The sequence below is a fragment of the Lissotriton vulgaris genome, chromosome 11 (genome assembly GCF_964263255.1).
Source record: "Lissotriton vulgaris chromosome 11, aLisVul1.2, whole genome shotgun sequence".
Lineage (NCBI taxonomy): Eukaryota > Metazoa > Chordata > Amphibia > Caudata > Salamandridae > Lissotriton > Lissotriton vulgaris.
The window spans coordinates 1,025,533,941-1,025,556,091 of record NC_141699.1 but is presented as its reverse complement, the minus strand read 5'-3'; positions in this window follow the sequence as shown (position 1 = coordinate 1,025,556,091).

Here is a 22,151-nt window from a genome sequence, read left to right as displayed (position 1 = left end):
CAGTATAGAACTTTGATCTTCAATTATGAGTAGTCTTCCTTAACAGCCTGGGAGAGAGGAGGCACTTTCCCCAGGATCACAACATACATAGTTGATTCTGATGGGCGATGTATATCAACAAGATTCTGATTGAAGCTCCCCCTTTCCCCTGAGATAACTCTCCAGCTCTATTATTCTCAGGGATGGTTTTATCCTATATGGGCATCCTTTCCGCAGGTCCCATACTTAAACCAGGACTTAAAACCGTATGATTCTGTGAAGAGAACGGGAACAGTAGGTTTTGTGGGCAATTTATAGCAAGACCCCTGGGTCGCTTTGAAGGGGGAGATAGATGCTTCCCGGTGTTTACATGTGAAACTGCCAGATTGGGTCCTTCATTAGCCAGGTGACCTGTTGGAATCCTTGGGTCCATGTTGGTACAACATTTAAGGTCAGAGAGTCCCTTTTCAATTGAAGACAGACCTTAAAATAGTGAAACCAGTTTAGAATCCAATATAACCTTTAGAGAGTCCTGGAAGGATTCTAATATACTCGCCCTGTCTGCCTTTGTGATTACTTGATAACTTCTGAGATGACACCTCGGCTCTTGGCCTTTTGGCCTTTCCCCCAGACGTTTGGCCCTTTGTTTTCATACCTGATCCTTAACTAGCTGTCTCTACTCCTCCTGTTCTCCCTTGCGTGGCAAATCCAGAAGTTATTAATTGCTTACCAGGGCTGCCCACCCCACACCTTTGGAATGGGGGTACTTCATCACCCCTGGGATTGTTGATCACACTTGTGGGTGTAAGAGGTAATTACTGACCCGCCGTACAGCTGTCCAGGCCATCTAATTCTTGCACCCCGGGACTGTTTAATAGACCATCAATGCTATCCGTGATCATGTGTATCCTGGCTGGATTAGGAAGAGGACAGTTGACCGAGAGAGACGCCGGACAACCAGCTCTATCTCTTTGTCAAGCACTCCGGCGGCCCTCTGTAGGAAAGAGTCCCTAGTCACTAATGTGCCTATCATAGCCCTCCCAGGATCCGTAGTCACCTTGCGTTTCCCCATGGCACACCCAAACCAGTATGCGCTCGGCGCACTTCAACCAGAGACAAAAATGTGACAAGGCTTGTACTCCTGCTCATTGATGGAAAAAATCCTCGGGCACTACTAGCATAATCACAAGGAATGAAGGCCATACAAACCTTGGAACCAAAACACACAAAGTCCATAGATCACCTGGATGCTGTAACGCTATAACCAACTGCGAGTAGAGGTTTTAAAGATGCCAATAATGTAATATGAGGAAACCCTGGCCTCCCTACCTGCTTCTCTGATACCAAAGATGGAGTAATGGCCCGGTTGTGGCGCCCACAGGAAACCTTCACTGTGCGATGTGCCGAAATGTTGAAAATAAATAAAAAGAGAACCAAGAGGGTAGGCACAGCCCAGCCCAGCCTCCTCTAGTCTCTGACGGGTGCGGACGGGCCCACCCTTGGCCTGGGCTTCGCTCAGGCTTTGCCTGTGTGGGGCCCGCTCTGCGGGAGGACAACTACGCTTTTCAGTGCACAGAGCGGGAGGGTATGCCTCCTCGCTCTGCTCTCTGGGACAACGAGTCCCTCCACACAATGGCCCCCAACAGCAGCAGCACAAAGATCCAGGCAACAGTGTAATCACACAATTTCTCTTGCCGCGAGAGGACAACTGCGCTTTTCAGCACGCAGCACGGGAGGGTCCGTCTTTTCGCTCTGCATTGTGGGACAATGAGTCCCTCCACGCAATGACCCCCACTAGCAGCAGCAAAAATACCCGGGCAACAGTGTACTCACTCCACTTCCAGTCAGTTTATCCCAGATTTGATTGGCATAGAACAAACTGGATTTGTTAAGTGTAGGTATATCGCTGACAACTCTAGAGCATATTTGGATATTTTACACCTCACTTCCAAGAGCTCTACCCCTATGGCTGCTATTACATTAAATACAGAAAAGGCATTTGACCGGGTTCAACAGCATTGTATGTTACGTGCAGTTAAATGGAATTGTTTTGGACCTGATATTTTAGAATATATTGGTATTGTCTACTCCTCCCCATCAACTTCAATATTCATAAACGGTATTCAATCGTCTTACTTTCCTCTTTTACATGGTACTCAACAAGGATGCCCATTATCACAGCTGCTTTTTATGTTACCTCAGGAACCTTTTCTTCATATCATTCGTCATTCACCTTCCTTCCACCGTTTTACATATAAAGGACTGAAGTCAAATTTCTGCTTATGCAGATGATATAGTCCTATTTGTCTCATATACACAAATGACTCTACCTACCTTTACGCACCTTTTAACCAACTATTGCAATTTGTCCGGACCTAAACTAAACTTTCCAAATCTGAGGTCCTCAGGTTAAATGCATTTTGTATAAAAGGAATGTTTACGTATGATGACTGTAAATGGATGTCCAATTATATTAAATGTTTAGGGATCAAATATTCCTCTTCAGTTTCCAAAACCATTCAGACAAATTTGGATGATGCTCATCAAAGAATTCTACATATGTCAGAAAAGTGGTCCCCATTGTTTTAATCTTGGTGGGGTAAGTTGGATACAGTCGAAATTATGATACTGTCTGTCATTAACTTTTATTTGTCTTTGCTGCCAGTGAAACTTCCTCTTAGGTTCTTTCACATTTTTACGGAATGGTCACAGGCACGCATTCCACTATCTTCCGTGTGTCAATCTAAAGAATTGGGTGGGGTCAAGGTTCCCAACATCTGACAAGTGCACTCCTCTTTTGTACTAAAACCCCATTTGCACACCACCACAGATACACCTTTAACTGTTTGACGTAAATTGGAGAAATCTCTGATCTCACCCGTTTCTTAGCATTCTCTGGCTCACTTCCCATTCCCTCTAAAATCTTTTGGGATCAACATTCTATATCACTACTATTTTCGGTCCTTAAGCATTCTTTATTGCCATTGCAGGTGTTTATTCAATCATTGATTTGGCATAATAAACACATCAAATTATCTAATCGTACAATTCTATGCAGAGACTGGGTAATCAAGAGAATAATTCAATTTAAACAACTACTGTGGGGTTCGTAATTCCTTTCTTCAGCTGAAATTCAAAGCAAATTTGGCCTCTCCTCTGCTTCCACTCTCAAATACGACTCTCTAAAGAAGGTTATTTGACAACATACATCCACCCTCTCACAGGAGTCTTCTTCCTTTCCCTCTTTGCCTCTTGAACAATTGACCTCCTCCTCACATTTTAGGGCCTCTTATATAAACAAATATCTCCACTATATACCTCTAAATAATCACAAATCTCAAATAGAACTAGCGTTGGAATCTGAACCTCAACACTCATTTTCCTTACAAACATGGAACTTAGGGCCATATTATCAGGAAAGGGCGATACATTATCTCCGCTTTTATCGGCAGGAAATTGCCGCTAAAGCGGCGATAATGGGCTTGAACTTCTTACTTTTATCTCTAACAGCACTGTGATTTAACACAATGTTACTGAGTACTTGACAACTATAATAATTAAGGATTCATGCATGGTTATATAACTCTATTTCTCCTTTTCTGCTCTTGTTCCTTTTCTCTTCTTATCTCTTTTCTATCTTTCTTTCCCTTTTCTACTACCAGCATAACAGAAATACAAATTGCTGTTTTTATAAGGTACTCTTTTTATAGCTCAGGTTATTGAATCAACAGTATACAATGCATTACCTTTGTGTCTATTCTCCTTAGGTTTCTTTTACATATTTCTGTATGAATCTCACTACAGACAGTTTATTATGATGTACTGCTTACTGAAATTATTTTAATAAAGCTTCTTAAAACTAAAAAAAATATATATATATTTTGCAAGCAGTAAATGTTGCATCTTGTGATAAGTTCATAACACTGACTAAAGTGAATGTTACCAAAAGAATACAAGTGATACAAGTATCATCATTTATACACGAGAAACATCCTTTCAAGAAAGGTGTGCTAGACTACTTTTAAGTAGGAGTCATGGTAAAGTTGAAGGTGAAGTGAGGTTATTTTTCTGGTGATGTAATCCTAGGGTGGATCAATGAGCCATTGTGTAAATTGAGTTTATTGTGTGGTGCCAAGCACAGGCTTAAGACGCTGTACATTCCAGAGTGTCTAAAAGGTGCTATAGTGGGTCAATGAGTAATGCATTCTTTCTGTGTAATGGTAATTCCATAATCATGACAATTAAAAGGGTGAGCCTTGAACAATCACCATTTGAAACATTTCCAAAAAAATCCACTTGTGTATTATATTGTTCATGCCAATATATTTGAGCATAGCTTGCTCCTTGTCACAAATGCTGCAGATGCACATTGATAGCATGGAAAGAGTCCAAATTATACTCTCCAGTACAAGTTCAACTTGTGACTTACAAGGATGGGCCCCAATTATGTGCCAACCATTCTTCTCTTAGAACTTTGCCACTGTTTTTGAATGGATGCTAAATTAAAATCAACTCAATCATCATTAATATTTACAGTTTAAGTTCAGACACGGATGAGAGCTTTAGGTAAGTTTTAAAAGGTTTAATTCTCTAAAAGAGATTAGTAAGTTTCTTTTTATCTCTCTTTATTCAATTAGTAAATCTCAAAATATATTTATAGAAATCATCCGAAAAATATGGTTAGAGTCATCAATATAGAAAACAGATTGATAACAGGGGAGAGGAGTTGGCCTAATGGCTAGGGCGGGCGACTTTGAATCTGGGGAACCAGGTTCGAGTCTCGGCAAGGACGCGCAACATCCTGTGATTCTGGGCAAATCACTTCGGGGCACATGCATCAACCTATTTAGGAAGTGCAAACGGTGCGAATCGGTAAATTCGGCCGTTTGCACTTCCTAAATACGTTTTTGGGATGCATCAAACTATTTTTCAGAATTCGCATTTTTTTGCATTTCTAAAAAATGCGAATGCATTTAAGGAATCGCATTTGTGCGATTCCTTAAATGCAATGCATCAATTTTTAAAAAAATGCGAATTCTGAAATTGGGAGTGCAAATTAACACGAGGTTGACCCTCGTGGTAATTTGCGAAAATGTTTCAAAATGCAAAAAAATTCATTTTTTACACTGTCATGTTACAGACACACATGTCCTTAGGACATGTGTGTGTGAAACATGCACTTTCAAATGCATTTCAGGGGTGCAGGGGGGGGGTCATTTGGACCCCCCCTGCACCCTTGGAATGCATCAACAAATTGCGAATTTGGAAATGCCTTCCCATTGACTCCTATGGGCCTTTTGGCCCATAGGAATCAATGGGAATTGCGAAAATGCACTTAGGAATTCGCTACTTATTTGGAATTCGGTAAAAATTGCGATTTTTACCGAATCCCAAATGAAAAGCCAAAAAAATGATGCATACCATTTTGCAATTCTTAATTTGCGATTCGGTATTTTTCGCAAATTAAGAAATGCAAAATGTATGAATGATGCATGTGCCCCTTCATCTCCCCGTGCCTAACAAAAATGAAGTCTAATGAGGGTATTCCTGAGAGGCACGAAATAGTGAGTGCTGACCAATCTTTTACATCTATTAAACTCGATATCTCGCTTCAGGACGTAAATGCTGTAGTCATTGCAAGTAAGAGTGGTAAGGTGGCTGGCCCTGACGGGATACCGATTGGCCTCTACAAGTCAAAGTTGGAGGTTTGGGGCCCTATTTTAACTAGGGTATTACAAGCATGTTGTGAGAGAGGATTTATTAAAACATGGTCCGAATCCATTATAGTCCCTATTTTTAAAAAGGGCGCTCAAGAGAACCCTCCTTGCGACCCCCCGATATCTTTGTTGGATTCCTTGATGAAGGTGGCAGGCAGGATTGTCCTAGATCGACTCCAGGGATGGACCGAAGAAAATGGTGTCTTAAGCGACGTCCAATATGGTTTTAGAGCTGGTATAGGAACCAACGAGCAGATTTTAAAATTAAGTATTTTAATTGGTAAATATTCTAAGGCCAAGGCAGGGAAGTACTACTTGGCTTTTGTAGACCTCTCTGTAGCTTTCGATTGCCTTTTTCACGAAAAGCTATGGGGGATCCTTAATGAATTAAAAGTCGACTCTGTTTTAATCCAATTTTTAAGACAGTTATACACCAGTGCAACAGCAAAGGTCTGCTATGGAACCAAGGGCGAGTGTACTGCCTCATTTAAAATAGAACAAGGCGTAAGGCAGGGATGCGTGTTGGCTCCACTCCTGTTTTCCTTATACACCAACGCTTTGGAACAGGAGATGGTGTTACACACTAGGGATCCGCCATACTTAAACTCGCGCCCAATTGCATTCCTTCTTTACGCCGACGATGCTGTCCTCATGGCTCGCAGGCCAAATAGGATTACAAAGGGCACTCTCTTTTTATTCTACTTTTATGGATAGACTTGGCCTGAAATTGAACGCCAAGAAAAGCTTTGTGATGTCATGTGGGACAGCGAAAAACAAGACTAGAAGATTTCAGGCGGGGGGAGCGATGTGGAAACTATCCACTCATTTAGCTACTTGGGCGTGCTTTCTGATAAGTCAGGTTCCTGGGCACCGGCTGTAAAGGCTAGGTCTTTACTTTTTATAAAGTCTATAGCAGCTCTTTTTAACTTTTCCAAAAAACTAGGGAAAAGGCCCCTAGAAATTTTGCTATAGATATATCATACAAAATGCGTGAGTATAGCTGTTTACGGGGCGGTAATCTGGGGATTCCAAGACTGTACTCTAATTCAGCGTACGGAAAACGCTTTTTTGAAGTCCCTCCTACGTGTCCCAACCAGTGCACCAGTTTTTAACTGTCATTCTGAGCTGGGGGTCACATATATTTCTGACCTGATTAAGGCCCATCCAGTTTTGTTATGGCACAGAATTTGGACCACTGAGAGTGCTGGCCTTAACAGGGATATAATGAGGGATGCAATGAAATTAGACAATGCCTGCAAAATTTTTAACGCTGAAATATGTTGAGAATTTTATGCAAAACATTGGCCATCCTGAATATTTTAGCCTGCCCCATAGCATGAATGCTATTAAACGTAAATAGTTTAAAAGAGTTGTTATGACACATTTAGAAGAAAACAGGTTAACTCTCGAACTGAATAAACCCATGGTGATCCATCATCAACTGATTACAATCACGTGTAATATTCAACCATACTTGCAACACGTCCTGAGTAGATACGACAGATATCTCCTGACCGGATTTAGGTTTGGGACCTTCCACCATCTAATCACGTACCCTACTATCAACAACTGGCCTAGGGAATTATGTCGATGCCCTTGTGATAATGTTTCACAACAAAGTACAATACACGTGGTTTTATTTTGCACGTTTTACACTATTGAGAGGTTAAGATGGTTAAAGCCATTATTAAAACAGGGAGGCTGGAGACAATGCCGCCCTGCCTTTATACATTTGCAGATGTTGGATAGCTTTTATTGTATTGGTTCTATGGTGGGCTACCTAAAAAATGTATTGAGGGTAAGGAAAACGATCAATTAGATAATTCTGGGAGGAGTGTATTGGAAAATTTACCCATGGGATCTATAATATGTTTATAAGTACATAATGAATTTATCAGTATTACCCGCTCACCTGCTGCATATAAATGTATTTTTTAATGTGATATTTGATGATGAATTATTTTTCTTCTGTATGTATGCTTTTACGATTTTAACACTTACAATTGAATAAAGCTTGTTTTGATTTGATTTGAATGTGTCCTCATGTAATGCAACTGGTGCTTGTGTAGAGCGCTCTGATACCTGATACCTTTGGGTCAAGTTTGCGCTATATAAAACTCTAGTCTCGTCTCTCACAAGTCTCATTACATAATTGCAGTAGCAGACTGTGCAAAAGCAAACTCAGTCAGGAAAAGGAACAAAACAGATGTAGCAGTAGCCACATCCGTAAGAGCTAAATGATCTTTGTCAAGTAGTGCAAGGGACAAGAAATAGCAGAGAGTAGGACTCAGTGAATGACTCACCAGAATAAGTGGCAGAAAAGGAAAAGCAAGTCTCGAGATTCAAAAAGAGGTGTGTTAACTAACTAGAAACATGCACTAATATAAAAGTCATGGGAATATTCCAACAACATTGTCGCGTCTCTGTCTGCTTCCATCCAATGAGAGGACATCTTCCGACATCTCAGCATCTCCATTCTTCTTTCCCAAGGCAAAACACATGAAGTCCACTATTCACTAGAAAACTCTCTTATACTACCTAGCTGGGACAAGCTAACCTTGATTCAGAGTTAAGAATATTGTAGTGTTCATTCTATTACTTGTTAAATGTTTCACTGAGGAACAATGAACTACACTAAAAACAGAAACATTTATTGCAGATCTCCTGTTGGGTAACGACAGTCAATTGTTTCTAAGCATACGTTTATTGTTAAAACAACCCCTCTTTTCAATATTATATGAAACTATAATGATGAAGGAAGTTCAGTTCTAGTTTATCAAGAATATATAGCTGAAAAAAATAATACATGTTATAAGCTCTGCACAATCTACAGTTATAATAAAATCCAAGCATGTCACATTAAGGCCAAGTCAATGAATTTACTTGTGCATAGTCCAGCTTTTCTCAAAGTATTTATTTATTAACTGGAAAGAATCAGAAAAGAAGGAAAAGAAATACAGCTAAGGCCTACCATTGAAAATAATCCATTGTGTTTTCAGCACCATTTTTTACCTGTCAATTTAAATTCATTTTATCTCATGGTTTAATATCTAAGACAAAATAGCATTGATGTTAATCCATTTTATTCACAGATTTTCTACATTATTAATTACCCTGTCTGATGGTTATATTAGCCATCACACTAAGATCATTTTTATGTTTTTCTCTTTTGGCCTCTGTATGTTAGTGAATACATGCAATTATGATTAATGATATAATTTAGTGCCAAATCTTTTTAAAATCACTTTTAAAATTCATTTTACCTCCTTTTTGCGCTGAAAATATCTACAGCTCAAGAGTAATGTATACAGAAACCTCAAAGAACTAGTATTATTATTTGCATTATTTTAGCATTCAAAATTCAACTTCATGCTGTTGAAAAGCAAATCCATTTGTCTGCACTCCCTTCCCAAAATTTTCAAACAGGCCAGGTGTTTCCAACTCTTCTAATTCATATCTGAAATGTTCTTTGCAAAGCCTTTATTCTCCTTTCCTCCGTCAGATATATATGAACAGCAATGGGTTAATTTAAGCATTTTGCAGACCACTTTTTTCTGTGAGTAATATGCATAATGCAAGATTCCCCTGAAATACAATGAATCGTATATCAATTAATTCAGTATCAATCACTAGCAAACCTCCAGAACTACTACTTGCCATTTTGTCAACAACTATTTAGCTTTTTAAGCTTTTCACCATTTAATATGATGCCTACAAGTGGAATGATTGCACAAAATGTATTTCCTACTAATTCAGCTCCTGTTTCAGTACTGCACTCGTGTCAGTGTACAGGTGTCATTGTAATTGTGTCTAACCTCTGCACATGGTACATTTTAGGAATAATATGCCTATGCAGCAAATATATTCCCACTCGACAGTAACAAGAAATAAGCATTCTGTCCACAAATAAAATAATAAACTCCAGGAACTGCAGCTGTTTCTCCTTGCAATATTTGCTATGTTCTTCCTGTGAATTCAAAAGTGTGTTATCCCTCCTATTCTGCTGCGACTCAGTGAGTTTTAGGTGCTAAGGAGTTTTTGGGCGCTCTAGAAGGAATACACTACATATACAATTCACTGTTATTATATAGCGTACGGGTGCCTGCATTAAATTTGGGGAAGATAGCACCTCACTTCCCACCACCTAATCAACCGATTAGGCACAATTGACAAAGATATAATACTGCAGCACTCCACTTATCACAACATATTCAGTCTCTTAGTTATAGACTCAGCAATCCAATAATATCAAAATAGTCCCAAGGCTCTTCAATACTTCTTCTTTTATTTACAAATCCGATTCCAATCCCATGCCAACGCGTTTCGCCGAGGTTAGAGATAACCAATCGGCTTCATCAGGGATGGAAATAATATAAAAAGCGTTTTCTACCATCCCCACTTCAATTAGATTTGACAATTCTTATTCACAGAGCCTTTTAAGACCCCAAACAACAACCATGTGCTCAATAAAAACCACTCCATAGTGGTATACAACATGCACATAATATACATTTTATCATATGGTGCACCGTGCTTCTCAAAAAATTATAGTCTCAAAGGTTAAACAAATAACAACAAACAATTAAGTCTCATGATCCATTTAGACAGTGCCGTAATCATTTTATGCGTTTCAAGTGAAAGGAAAATCGTTCATTACAACCGAGACCACTCGTGATATACTCACTGCACTCATATGCATGCTATCTAGTTATCATAAATGATATTTACCTCAACTTGACTTTACAGTGTTGCCTATTTGGGATAGAGAAAACGCATCCTCAATCTCTACCCATTGGGAGCTAGGGCTGCACTTCGGATCAATGCGCTGTATTTACATAAAGATATGTTATAGAACCTACCTCCTGCTCTTCTACTGCTTTCTTTATCCAGTAATCTCCAGTAGCCTTCATATCAATATCATATTCAAATTTAAATCTGTTACCCTAAAATAAATGGAGGCAAATCTTACTACTTTGTTTTGGTCAAATCATCACGTTTACTTGGAGACTGCAATTACATTGCCACGTCTTACCTGTTTTACTACAGGTTGATGCGACGTTATCACTAGTTTTCTAGGTGTTTCACTTTCCCTTCATAAGGTGGTTAAACAACTTAAAAGTCAATAGAAATCTTACTATACATGTACTGCCCATCCTGCATTGCTCGAGTTCTATTTGATTTTAAAACAGAATTCGTACCTTGTAAAACGCCGATTTTGTCAATACCACAGCATCACCATTAAGTCCTATGGTTATACCTGCAAGGTTATATATTTTCATTACTGATGGGTTCTATACCGAATTTAACAACCAAAATAACCCCAACTCGTATCTAGCTTACCTTGCTCGGTAACTCCGGTCACTTCCCGAGTACAGGAAACGCCATGCTCACTTCTACTTCCTGATTATACAGACGCTATTGAACAGCAATGACGGACTATTCCAATGAAGCTGGTAGTCGCGTAAGTATATCGCGGCCGCCATTTTGGAAAGGTTTGGTTCTCTTAATATTTACTTTTGTTTTGAAACCGGTTACTTGACAGTTTACTCAACAGTCTGCGCTAATTGATCGTAGATTACGTATTAGTTATTACATTCATGCCTATTTATTTATAGAATCAGCAGTCTGGATAGTGCATCTATTTTATGCGCCTCCCATTTTAATTCAAAGTCGCACATTAACGATTTCACCCTTAGCCTTTAAAACATGTCTGCGCATATTGGACGCAGATTAGGTATTGGTTTTACATTAATACTTGCTAATTCATTGAATTTGTTTTTTGGGGGCAGTAAATCCATTATGTGCATCTCCCATCCTAATCCATAGTCGCACATTAATGATTTACCCTTGTTCTTTAGAACCAATCTTTTAAAGGTCAAAAATTAATCGCCTAGGAAAAACGGAAGCTCCTGATCAAAATTTAGTCCTTCCTCTACCGCCCTTAAGCGCATGATCCATCGTGCCTCCTGCCTCCTCAATCTTAATTCCCTGTTCCCACCTCGTGGGTCAACAGGTATGTGATCAATGCCATAAAATTTGAAACTTCTGTTGTAGTCCTGTTTCTCACAATTATATATATGTTCCGCTATCGGATACCTCACATCAATATTTTTCACAGCTCTTAGATGTTCGCTCATTCTTTCCTTAATGCCCTCTACAGTGGTCTCCCTAAATACCTTATAAAGCGATTGCAGATCATTCAGAACGCGGCCGTGCGACTTTTGTTCCATCTTCCACGAAGAACTAGTGCACGTGCCCATCTTCGAGAGCTCCACTGGCTCCCAGTGGCACATCGCATTATGTTCAAATCATTGGTTCTGGCCTTTCGGGCCCTGCATCAGCAAGGCCCACAATATTTGCACAAGAGGTTTATTTTTTATACTCCTCATTGTGCCCTTCGATCGGCCAATCTCCGTCTGATGTCTATGCCTAAAGTCAGATATGCGAGACTGGGTGGTCAGTCAATTTCTGTCCAAACAGCACGGGCCTGGAATGCCTTACCGTTTTTTCTGAGATCATCAACTACACTAGCAGGATTCAAGAAAGGGCTAAAAACCCACCTTTTCAATCTCAGTATTTTGTTTTCTGTCTCTTTCTTTTCTGGATTGGGTCAGCTTAGTGCTCACATATCGCGCCAGGATACTTTGTAGTAGCAGAGCGCGTAATAAAATGTTTAAAAAAAAAAAAAAAAAAAAGCATATGGATTGTGCTGCCCACATATACCCTCAAACATTTACATTCAATGATATAGATGACAATCTTGGTACTCCATGTGATATTCATTCTAATATCATATTGTTTCCCATCCTTGATTTTAAAACATATGGTTTTATCCTTTGCACATATACACATACCACAATGGCCACATTTATAAAACCCTTTAGAATGTTGGTCTAGCCAGGTGACATTTCGTTGAGATAATGGATAACTGGGGCTTAGAAGGGAACCCAAAGTCTGACCTCTTCTATATGATACTTGTGGTCTGCCCCCTATGTGTTTTCTCAGTGTGTTATCCAATCTCAGAATATCCCAATGCTTATTCATGCTTTGCAACAATGTATTACTTATTGGGGTATAAGTTGTGACCAATCTAATGGGCTGTTCCTCCTTATTGTGTTTAGCTGGGGGTTTTAGTGTCTCACTATGCCCCAATTTCAAAATCCTCTGTTTAGCCAGTTTTAAATTTTGTTTGTTATATCCTCTTTGTACAAATTTTCTTTCCATGTCACATATGCAATCATTAAAATTGTCAGTTTCACTACAATTTCGTCTAGCTCTTAGCATTTCACCAAAAGGAATGCTCTAACTTGGTGACGTGGGTGAGCACTCTTCGCATGCAAAATTGTATTACATGAAGTTGGTGTCCGGTACATTTTACTTTCAATGCGCTCATTCTTTACATACAATTCCACATCTAAGAAGGTAATATTCGTTGTACTATGGCAAGTGGTGAACCCAATATTCATGTTATTGTTATTGAGATACTCGAAAAAACCCTCTAAGGATTGTACGGATCCCGTCCAAATCATAATGCAGTCATCAATGAATCTACCCCAATAAAGGATAGATCCATTCCATTCATTAGCTCCAGGGCCCCAAACATACTTCTCTTCTAGTCACCCCATGAAAATGTTCGCATATGCTGGGGAAAATTTGGAGCCCATAGCCACACCCTGTTTTTGATTAAACCAATCACCTTTAAACAAAAAATAATTGTTCTCCAAAATCAATTTGGTCATAGCCAGGGTCATTTGAGTATGTTGCCAGTGGCTGGCAGGTCTTCTTGACAAAAAGTGGTCTAAGGCTTTCAGCCCCAATTCATTCTTGATACTCGTATATAACGAGATCACATCAAGAGTAACCAGTATCATTCCGGTTTCCCATTTGATACCACCCAAAATATTCAAAATATGGCATGTATCTTTTATATAAGATGGTAAATTGGACATTATCGGTTGAAGAAACACATCAACAAATTGGGACAAATGCTCTATTGCTGCGACTCAGACCTACGTTGATCTTCTGCAAAACAAGAAATTAAAATAATAAAGGTCTTACAGGACAGTTCTCTTCTTTTGGTCTTCTGATGAGTCTCAATAATCCTTTTTACTTTTTTACCCCAAAACATTTTCTCAGAAATTTCCTATCAGGGCGGTTGATATAGTTAGAATTTCACATCACATAGATCATCTATGTGATGTTTAGCGCTTGATCAATGAAGTAAGTTAATTCAGGTGCTGAATACTTTGGGAAAGGCTCTCTTGCTCTCATTGATCTTATCAGTGATTTGTTGTTTTTTACTGTACCACTTCCATCATCTGGCTCAATTTCTTCAGGTATAGTTGCGGTTACTTCATCAACTGATATACTTCTACTTGATCTTCCTTGCTCATATGATTTTGGCCATTCAGCTCTGCAGATGACTCTTCTTGAGCCAGTGCTTGTTCCTTCATCCGGGTCTTCTAACGTTACTGATGGATAATCGTTAATTCTCCATTTTGATGAGCCGTCTCTGCTTTTATTTCATTATAGACTTTGATGCCACTTTGTATTACTTTAGATACTTGAATCTGGTTTTTTGACATGCAAATCTTCACCCCTTTCTTCTTCCTGCTGTTCTTGTAGTGATGGTACCATTGGTCTGGGTGGTTTCTCATGTGCTGGTGCAATCACCACCATTCTTCGTTGAGGATCAAAAACTACAACTGTTTCTTCTGGATTTCTCACTTTCTTGGTGTGAGATGCATGAATCCAATTTGGACCTTCATCACACTTAACAGCAGTATTGGTCACAAGGATTATTTGGGAGGGGCCTTTCCATCTTGGCTCCAAACAAATCTTCTTAGCATGTTTCTTGGCCATGACCTAATCACCTGGATTGCGGCTGTGGCACTGCTCTTGGTGTGTATCTCTTGTGGCAGCTGTAACCTGATAGGAAACAGACCAAACCAAATTGGCCAATCTTTTGCAGTAATCAGGTATCATATCATCTGTGATGTTCAAACGTGTATTTGCAGGTACAGGCAGGCTCATTGCCCTGTCAATCAGGATTTCATGAGGTGATAGACCAATCTTTTTATCTGGGATACTTTGAAGGCTCTCCAACACCAGAGGTAATGCATCTGACCATTTGAGTGAAGTTGAAGCTACATGTGTGACTATCTTTATTACAGTAAGGGCTACACAAGCATTGGCAGCCCCTTCAGTAATACTAAGGTGCCCCAGTGTCCTACAAAGTGCTAAAGACATTTTAGGAGTTAGTAACACATGCCTACATGCATCAAGCATTTTTGGAGTCGCAAACGGTGCGATTCCTTAAAATTGGCCGTTTGCGATTCCAAAAATGCTTTTTGAGATGCATCCTTTGTTTTTGTTGAAAATCGCTAATTTTGCGATTTTCTAAAATGCGATTGCATTTAAGGAATCGCAATTTTGCGATTCCTTAAATGCAATGCATCATTCTGAAAAAAATTGCAAATTTAAAGATTGCAAGTGCAAATTACCACGAGGTTGAACCTCGTAGTAATTTGCGAAAAATGTTTAAAATGCTCAAATTAGCATTTTCAACACTGTCATGTTACAGACACACATGTCCTTAGGACATGTGTGTGTGAAACATCCATTTAAAAATACATTTCAGGGGTGCAGGGGGGGGTCCTTTGGACCCCCCCCTGCACCCATGGAATGCATCAACATTTTGCGAATTCCAATTTGCAAATTCGCAATTACGATTGATTCCTATGGGTCTTTTGGCCCATAGGAATCAATGGGAATTGCGAAATCGCAAATTGGAATTCGCATAATATTTGCGATTCGGTAAAAATTGTGATTTTTACCGAATCGCAAATATTATGCACTTTCAATAATGCATCCCGTTTTGCGATTCCTTATTTGCGATTTGGTAAAAATCGCAAATTTGGAATCGCAAAACGGGAGTTTGATGCATGTGGGCAACAGTTCTGACTTCTAAAATCACTTTAGATATAGATAAGGAATTGCAATTTGTGAGGGGCATGTCATAGGAATCTTTTCCTAATAGCAACTCCCATCCACATCCGTCTGTGGTGTAGGACCTAAAAAAGAACAGTTCAAACCATTGAAAAGTTACTAATCCCCAACTTTGTGTGGTAACTTATTGACAAAATTAAATGGGTTCCCTTCACAACACTTTCCCTTTGTGAATGTGAACAATAAAACGGTTTTGGGGGAATAGGCAGTGGTTCTCAAACTATCTTTTAAAAAAAGGTACATTTTCTTTTTAAATGCAGTCTTGTTTCTTTGAGGAAAACTGGCTGCATATTCTTTTTAAGTTTACTTTATTGAAAGGAAATTACAGACATGGCGGTCTGCTGACCCAACTACCTACCATCCCTGTGATTGACTCCAATCTGAGTGAGTCACAATTTGGGAGCTACCCCATGAATACTTCTCAGGTAGGTCTTACTGCGACCCACTCAGAATCTGAATTTATGAACTGACCTGTTTGTACAAAGTTCGGCTTGTAAAACGATTTACTGGGCATAAAAATACTGGTTACACTTTGCGACCAATATTTTGCAAGCAGTAAATGTTGCACCTGGTGCTAAGTTAATAACGCTGACTACAGTGAATGTTACCAAAAGAACACAAGTGACACAAGTCTCATCATTTATACACTGAGAAACCTTCTGTCAGGAAAGGTGTGTCATACTATTTTTAATTAGGGGAAAAGTTGAAGGCAAAGTGAGGTTACTCTTCTTTTGGTGTAATCCTAAGGTGGGTCAATGAGCCATTGTGTAAATTGACTTTATTGTGTGGTTATAAGCACTGGCTTTAGATGCTGCACATTCCAGAGCTTCTAAGAGGTGCTGTAGTGGGCCAATGAATAGTGTATTCATCCTTTGGAATGGCAATGCCATAATAATGACAATTAAAAGCTTAAGCGTTGAACAATGATCCACATGTATATTATATTGTTCATGCGGGATATTTGAAAGCAGCTTTCTCCTTGTCACAAATGCCCCAGATGTACACTGATAGTGCAGATATAGTCCAAATTATAGTTTCCAGTGTGAGTTCAACCTGTGACTTACAAGGATGGGCTCCAGTACCGTGCCAACCTTTCTTCTCTTTGGTGTCAGACCTTTGCCTTGGTTTTTGAAGGGAAGCTAAATCAAACTCAAGTCAATCATCATTATTTACAGTTTAAGTTCAGATAAATATTAGAGTTTTAGGTATGATTTATAGGGCTTAATTCTTTAAAAGAGAATAGTAAGTTTCTTTTTATCTCTCTGTTTATTCAATTAGTAAATCAGACAATCCATTTACAGAAATCATCAGAAACAAATGGTTAGAGTCATCAATTTACAAAAAATACCAGTGTGTTCCGCAAAGGAATTATTCCCTATTCTACCTAACAGGAATCTAACCTATAAGCGAAGAGCACATTCAATGTCCACAACTATACGTTCTGAAACAGGGTAGACGTGCCAGCTTTAAAGGTTTACTCTTTTGTATGAATCATAGTCCTTATGTACCATAAAAGTCTGCTTATTAAATATTCAGTGTGCATTGCACGATACTGTCTTTAATTCATTTTGATGAGTTTTAACTATTGTTGGTCTTATTTTGAAGTTCCTTTTACTATTTCGCTGTATATGCTTATTGTATTTAAATATAATGTTAATTAATCTATCAAATATTCTTGATATTTGATGTTTCACATTTAAATTTTACTATGTCTAAGGCACAAATGTATGGATCCTGTGTTACGAGCATGATTGTTTTGTGAAGGAAGAGATGACAATCTGTAAATGCAAATTCCTCTTTGCAGCACACATGGAAAAAGGAAGCAACAAAAAGAAATAAAGTTATTTTTTCTCAATACGCATGGGTCTGGGAAGCGCACCATTTTGACGTAATCCCAGGTTTACTGATTTTAGTAAACCCAGGATTGCATCAACATTCATGGGTGGATGCAAGGGAATGTCCATACCCCACCCTTGGAATGCCTCGTTAACACAGGGTACAGAAGATAGCAATATGCACTGCCTTGCATTACTCTGCATTTACTAAACAACATAGAGCCACTCAAGGTGGCTGTGCATGGCTTAGCAAATCCCAGTTGAGGGCTTGTATTACTTTGAGTCACCTTGCCTGACGCAAGGACAATAGAAACCCTTAGTAAATATGGGACTGTGTTCAGTCTAAATTTTGCTATTGCAATCCTCTGTAATTTAGAGCTTTAGTGTGACTTGTTCAAGGTTGGTGTCATGAGACTACAACTGGAAGAATGCATTCTGTTGTTAAACAAGAGTCCTTGATGAGTAGGAGTGATCTGACAGCCAGATGGGTAGAGTTGCCAAGAACAAAGGGTCAAAATTGGTGCTTGTATATTCTGAGTGCTAGGACAGGGTTAAGAATACATGGCAAGGGCACTAAGGAACAGCCCTATCTAAACTGGTTCAAACCTCTGAACAGACAGACTCCTGAACCAGACCATCTTTAGAGGCAAGAGGATAGAACGCTGGATGGAAACAGGATCTACACAGTCTCCACCGGTCTTTTGAGTGGGTGATGTGGACCAGGAGACAGGAGCTAGATGAATGGCTTATGTAGAAAGGAGGGGAAAAAGGGCTCTAGGTGCTGCTGTCCAAGGGAAGGCTTCCTCTTTTGGCTTTCACTTGGGGGATCTAAGTTTGTACACTCAACATTCCTCTTATATGGATTCATAAGGTGTACTGATGGTTGTGTCTTGGCTTGCTGGTGATAGCACAGGTTCATCAAGGTGGGTTAGGAGGTTTTTGTTAAATGTTTGATGGGTTACATGAGGGGTGGCTTGGATGCAGCTCGGAAGGGAGGAGTATGCGGCAGGGGGTGACATTAGGTGGTAATTGTTTGTTAAGTAAGGAATTAACAAAAGTAAGAGAGTTTAGTATGGAAAGTAAAAGATGGAGACATGCAAAATGTTAGGACAATTAGCTATTAATGGGAGAGAGAACAATTTAAAGGATGTATAGTCCAGATTATTTCTGCATGAGTGGTATTTAAGGCTAGGTGGGAAATTTTGTGTTGTTCGTCTGCTTGTATGTCAAATGTTGAGTAAATGATTTTCATTGACCTGCAATGATGTTGCATCAGGAATATTTCTATGACTATATCTTCTAGAACTGCAGATTTAATATTAGTAACTCTACATCTACCTTCCTTGATGATATATCTACCATCAGTGCAAGGTGCTGTGGTTCAGTAGAGGAAATTCAGGGATTGCATGCCTTCCTGCTTGATCTTGACCTGGATGCTGCAGGACATAATGGATATTGTTGCAGTCTGGTCCACGACTTGCTTTGCCTGTACTGATTCTATGCCCCAGGTCAGTGTTGGAAAGGATGCTGCCCTCTGTCACCTCTCTGTCACTCCCCTCTTGTTTCCAGCAAGGAGTTGAGGTTATTTGCACTGGAAAGTGTGCTCCCTTCTAGTGGTGCTTAGAGTCTGTTGTAGTGGAGTTCATGGCTATGTACCATCTGAAAACCCTGTCTTGCTTTTGCTGTATGGCTCCTTTGAGTACTGTCTTGGTTAAGATCAAATACTTGACCTGGGCCCGGACAACCTCCATCTAATTTCATCTGCAGTGGACTCTCTGGAGGTTACCAGGTTGTTGCCTCATCATTATTTTCCTGAGAGAGGGTTGAGAGACTTGTGCCCAGATTTACTAAGGCTTTGTGTTAACACGAAGTGGCTGGTGCAAAGTGATGCAAAGTGATCATTGGTATTTCATTTCCACAGCAAAGGATATTTGGTGCTGGAAAGATGTCTTCTGACGGCAAGCAGTGCTTTGCGCTTCTTTACATTACTGTGCACAGGCGGGAAACTAGAGGCAAATTTCGGGGGGGGGGGGCTGAAAAACATTTGGGGGGGTTCTATTTCTTCCAACCACAGACAGAGTAACTGAAAGAAGGGGTGAAAACACAACAAATGCCTAATTTACAAGTACATGGTCATTTAAAGACCTGTTAAGTACTCGGGTGCGGCTGAAATTAGATGCTCGCCAGCCCGCGAAGCTGTGTCAGCCCGGGCTGACACACACGACGGGGGGGGGGCTGAAGCCCCGTGAGCCCAATGGGTGTTGCGCGCCTGACTGTGTATCAAGGGGGCATTACTTGGGCGAATCAGAGATAATACCCACAGGTTCTACTGTTTGTCTGCATGTTGACTATCATGGATGTTTAGTCTTGATTCCACCTCATGCCTCTTTAACCCATCACCAGACACTCTGCCCCTTAACTCACTCTTGCATGTTTCTGCTTTCTCCCATTGTCACATTGTTTTGTGTTTTTATTCCTCCTTGTATGTTTTTTACTCTCTTGCATTAGGCCAAAGTCTGGTCAAAGAAAATAAGGGCCGGCCCCAAAAACTAGCCCCACCTACAAACTCTGGCTCAAATTAAGCACTGACTGGAAGGGTATGCTTCCAGCACAAATCTAATGCTAGACACCACACACCAGACACCACACACCACACACTCACCTCGCACCATGGCATTAGGTTTAGCGTGACACAAGGCAGCCTCATTAGAGCTCCAGGGGTTTTCCTCTGTTTTCTCCCTTGTGCAACACAGTGCAGCAAATGTGGTGCTGGGTTTTAAGACTTGTGACTTTCATTGAAAAGACTGTTAAATGTTTTGCCTTAATATTCTTATTTCTCTTCTTCTCTCTATCTTAGTTGATCTTCTGTGAGTATTTCTTTCATCTGTTATCATTCTTTAGTCGTCATGGAAAATTATATTGTACAATTTCATTGTTTAAAGCACTTTCTGTAAAAGCACCCTAGACATCCAATAAACAAATTACTACATGAAAGTTCTGCAAATGAAACAATACCATTTTATATGATAGAAAAAAAAGACTAATAATCTCAGATCTGTTTTCTGAAACATCTATAAATCCACTATTACTAAAGCGAAAAACACTTAGGGGCTAATTATGATTGCGGATTTCCCGCATCCTCCGGGCCGGCGGAAGCCACCGCCGGCCCGGAGGATGCGGGAAAACCGCTGCGGAGCCTCCACAGACCCACCGCCAAATTAGGATGGCTGGTGGGTCTGATTTTCTGTCCGCAGCTTTTCCGCCGCAGTCGCCTTCCGACCGCGGCGGAAAAGCACTAACATGTCTGGCGGTGTCTATCAGACACCGCCAGGCATATTAGGATGTCTGCAATTCTATGCTTTTCCACGGCGGCTTTTCCGCCGTGGAAAAGCATACGGACCTTCACTTCGGGGGCCCGTTGCGGGCCCCCTGGTTGAAGGGGTGGTGGGGGCTGCACATGGGGGTACCTATGGTACCCCCCTGCATTTGCGTGCACAATGCAGCAGGCACCGCGCGGTGCCTGCCGCTTTGTGCACGCAAAGGCTGTGCATGCATTTTTAACATTGCGGCGGGTGCAGCTTGAAGCTGCACCCGCCGCAATGTTAAAGATTGAGGATGTGACCGCCACCCTGGCGGTCACATCCTAATCTGCACAGAGGGAACGCCGCAGCCCATGCGGACGTTCCCTCATACTCTGGGGTCGTAATGACCCCCTAAATGAGCACGATATTCTGTTTAATTTTCTTCATGTTTTTGGAAGCTATTTGACTTAATGTGGTCAATTCTTATTACCCCAGCATGTCAAAACGGGCCTCTTCTTGTGCCCCTCTAAGTCATTCACAATGCATGTGCATGTAACAATGGTTTGAAACCACGATTTGGGTAGCAAACCATTGACTGCATAAAGACACCTGAAAGGGGGTGGTTTCAATTTGGAAAGTGGAAGTGGTCTGTGGGGTGGGACGTACAGCCGTCTGGAGATTGCTACATTCTTCCCCTAATGTCATTCTCATGATAATGTTTTTTTCAGGTCGTAGTCCTGTCTCTTTAATAGGTGGATCTAATAGCATTACCACTAAGGAAGCAGGTGTAATAGATGTTACAAAAGAGCAGGGCTCGGAATTATTTATAGATCAGATTACAGAGTTTACCAATAAAATACTATGTCAATAACGTCACAACCAGTTTACCATTTCCTTTGGATATCAGCACTTCCATAGACAGGACTCAGTGAGAGTGGAGAAGAGGTGTACAAAAAACATAGGGCCCGATTCACAGAACTAATTTAAGACAAAATCCTAAACTTACTACTTTTGGTATTCACAGAAGTTAGGATTTTGTCTTAAGACTGACTTAAGACAGACTTAAGACAGAATCCTAACTTAAGTCTGTCTTAAGTCTGTCTTAAGACAGAATCCTAACTTCTGTGAATACCGAAAGTAGTAAGTTTAGGATTTTGTCTTAAGTTAGTTCTGTGAATCGGGCCCACAGAAGGCAACATGTGTTCTCGGTCTGTGCACCCATGACCTGGAAAAACTTCTCTGTATCCATCAGGACTGCTCCAACCCTGCTCAAATTCAGGGGATAGCTTAAGACACTCTTTAAAGAACAA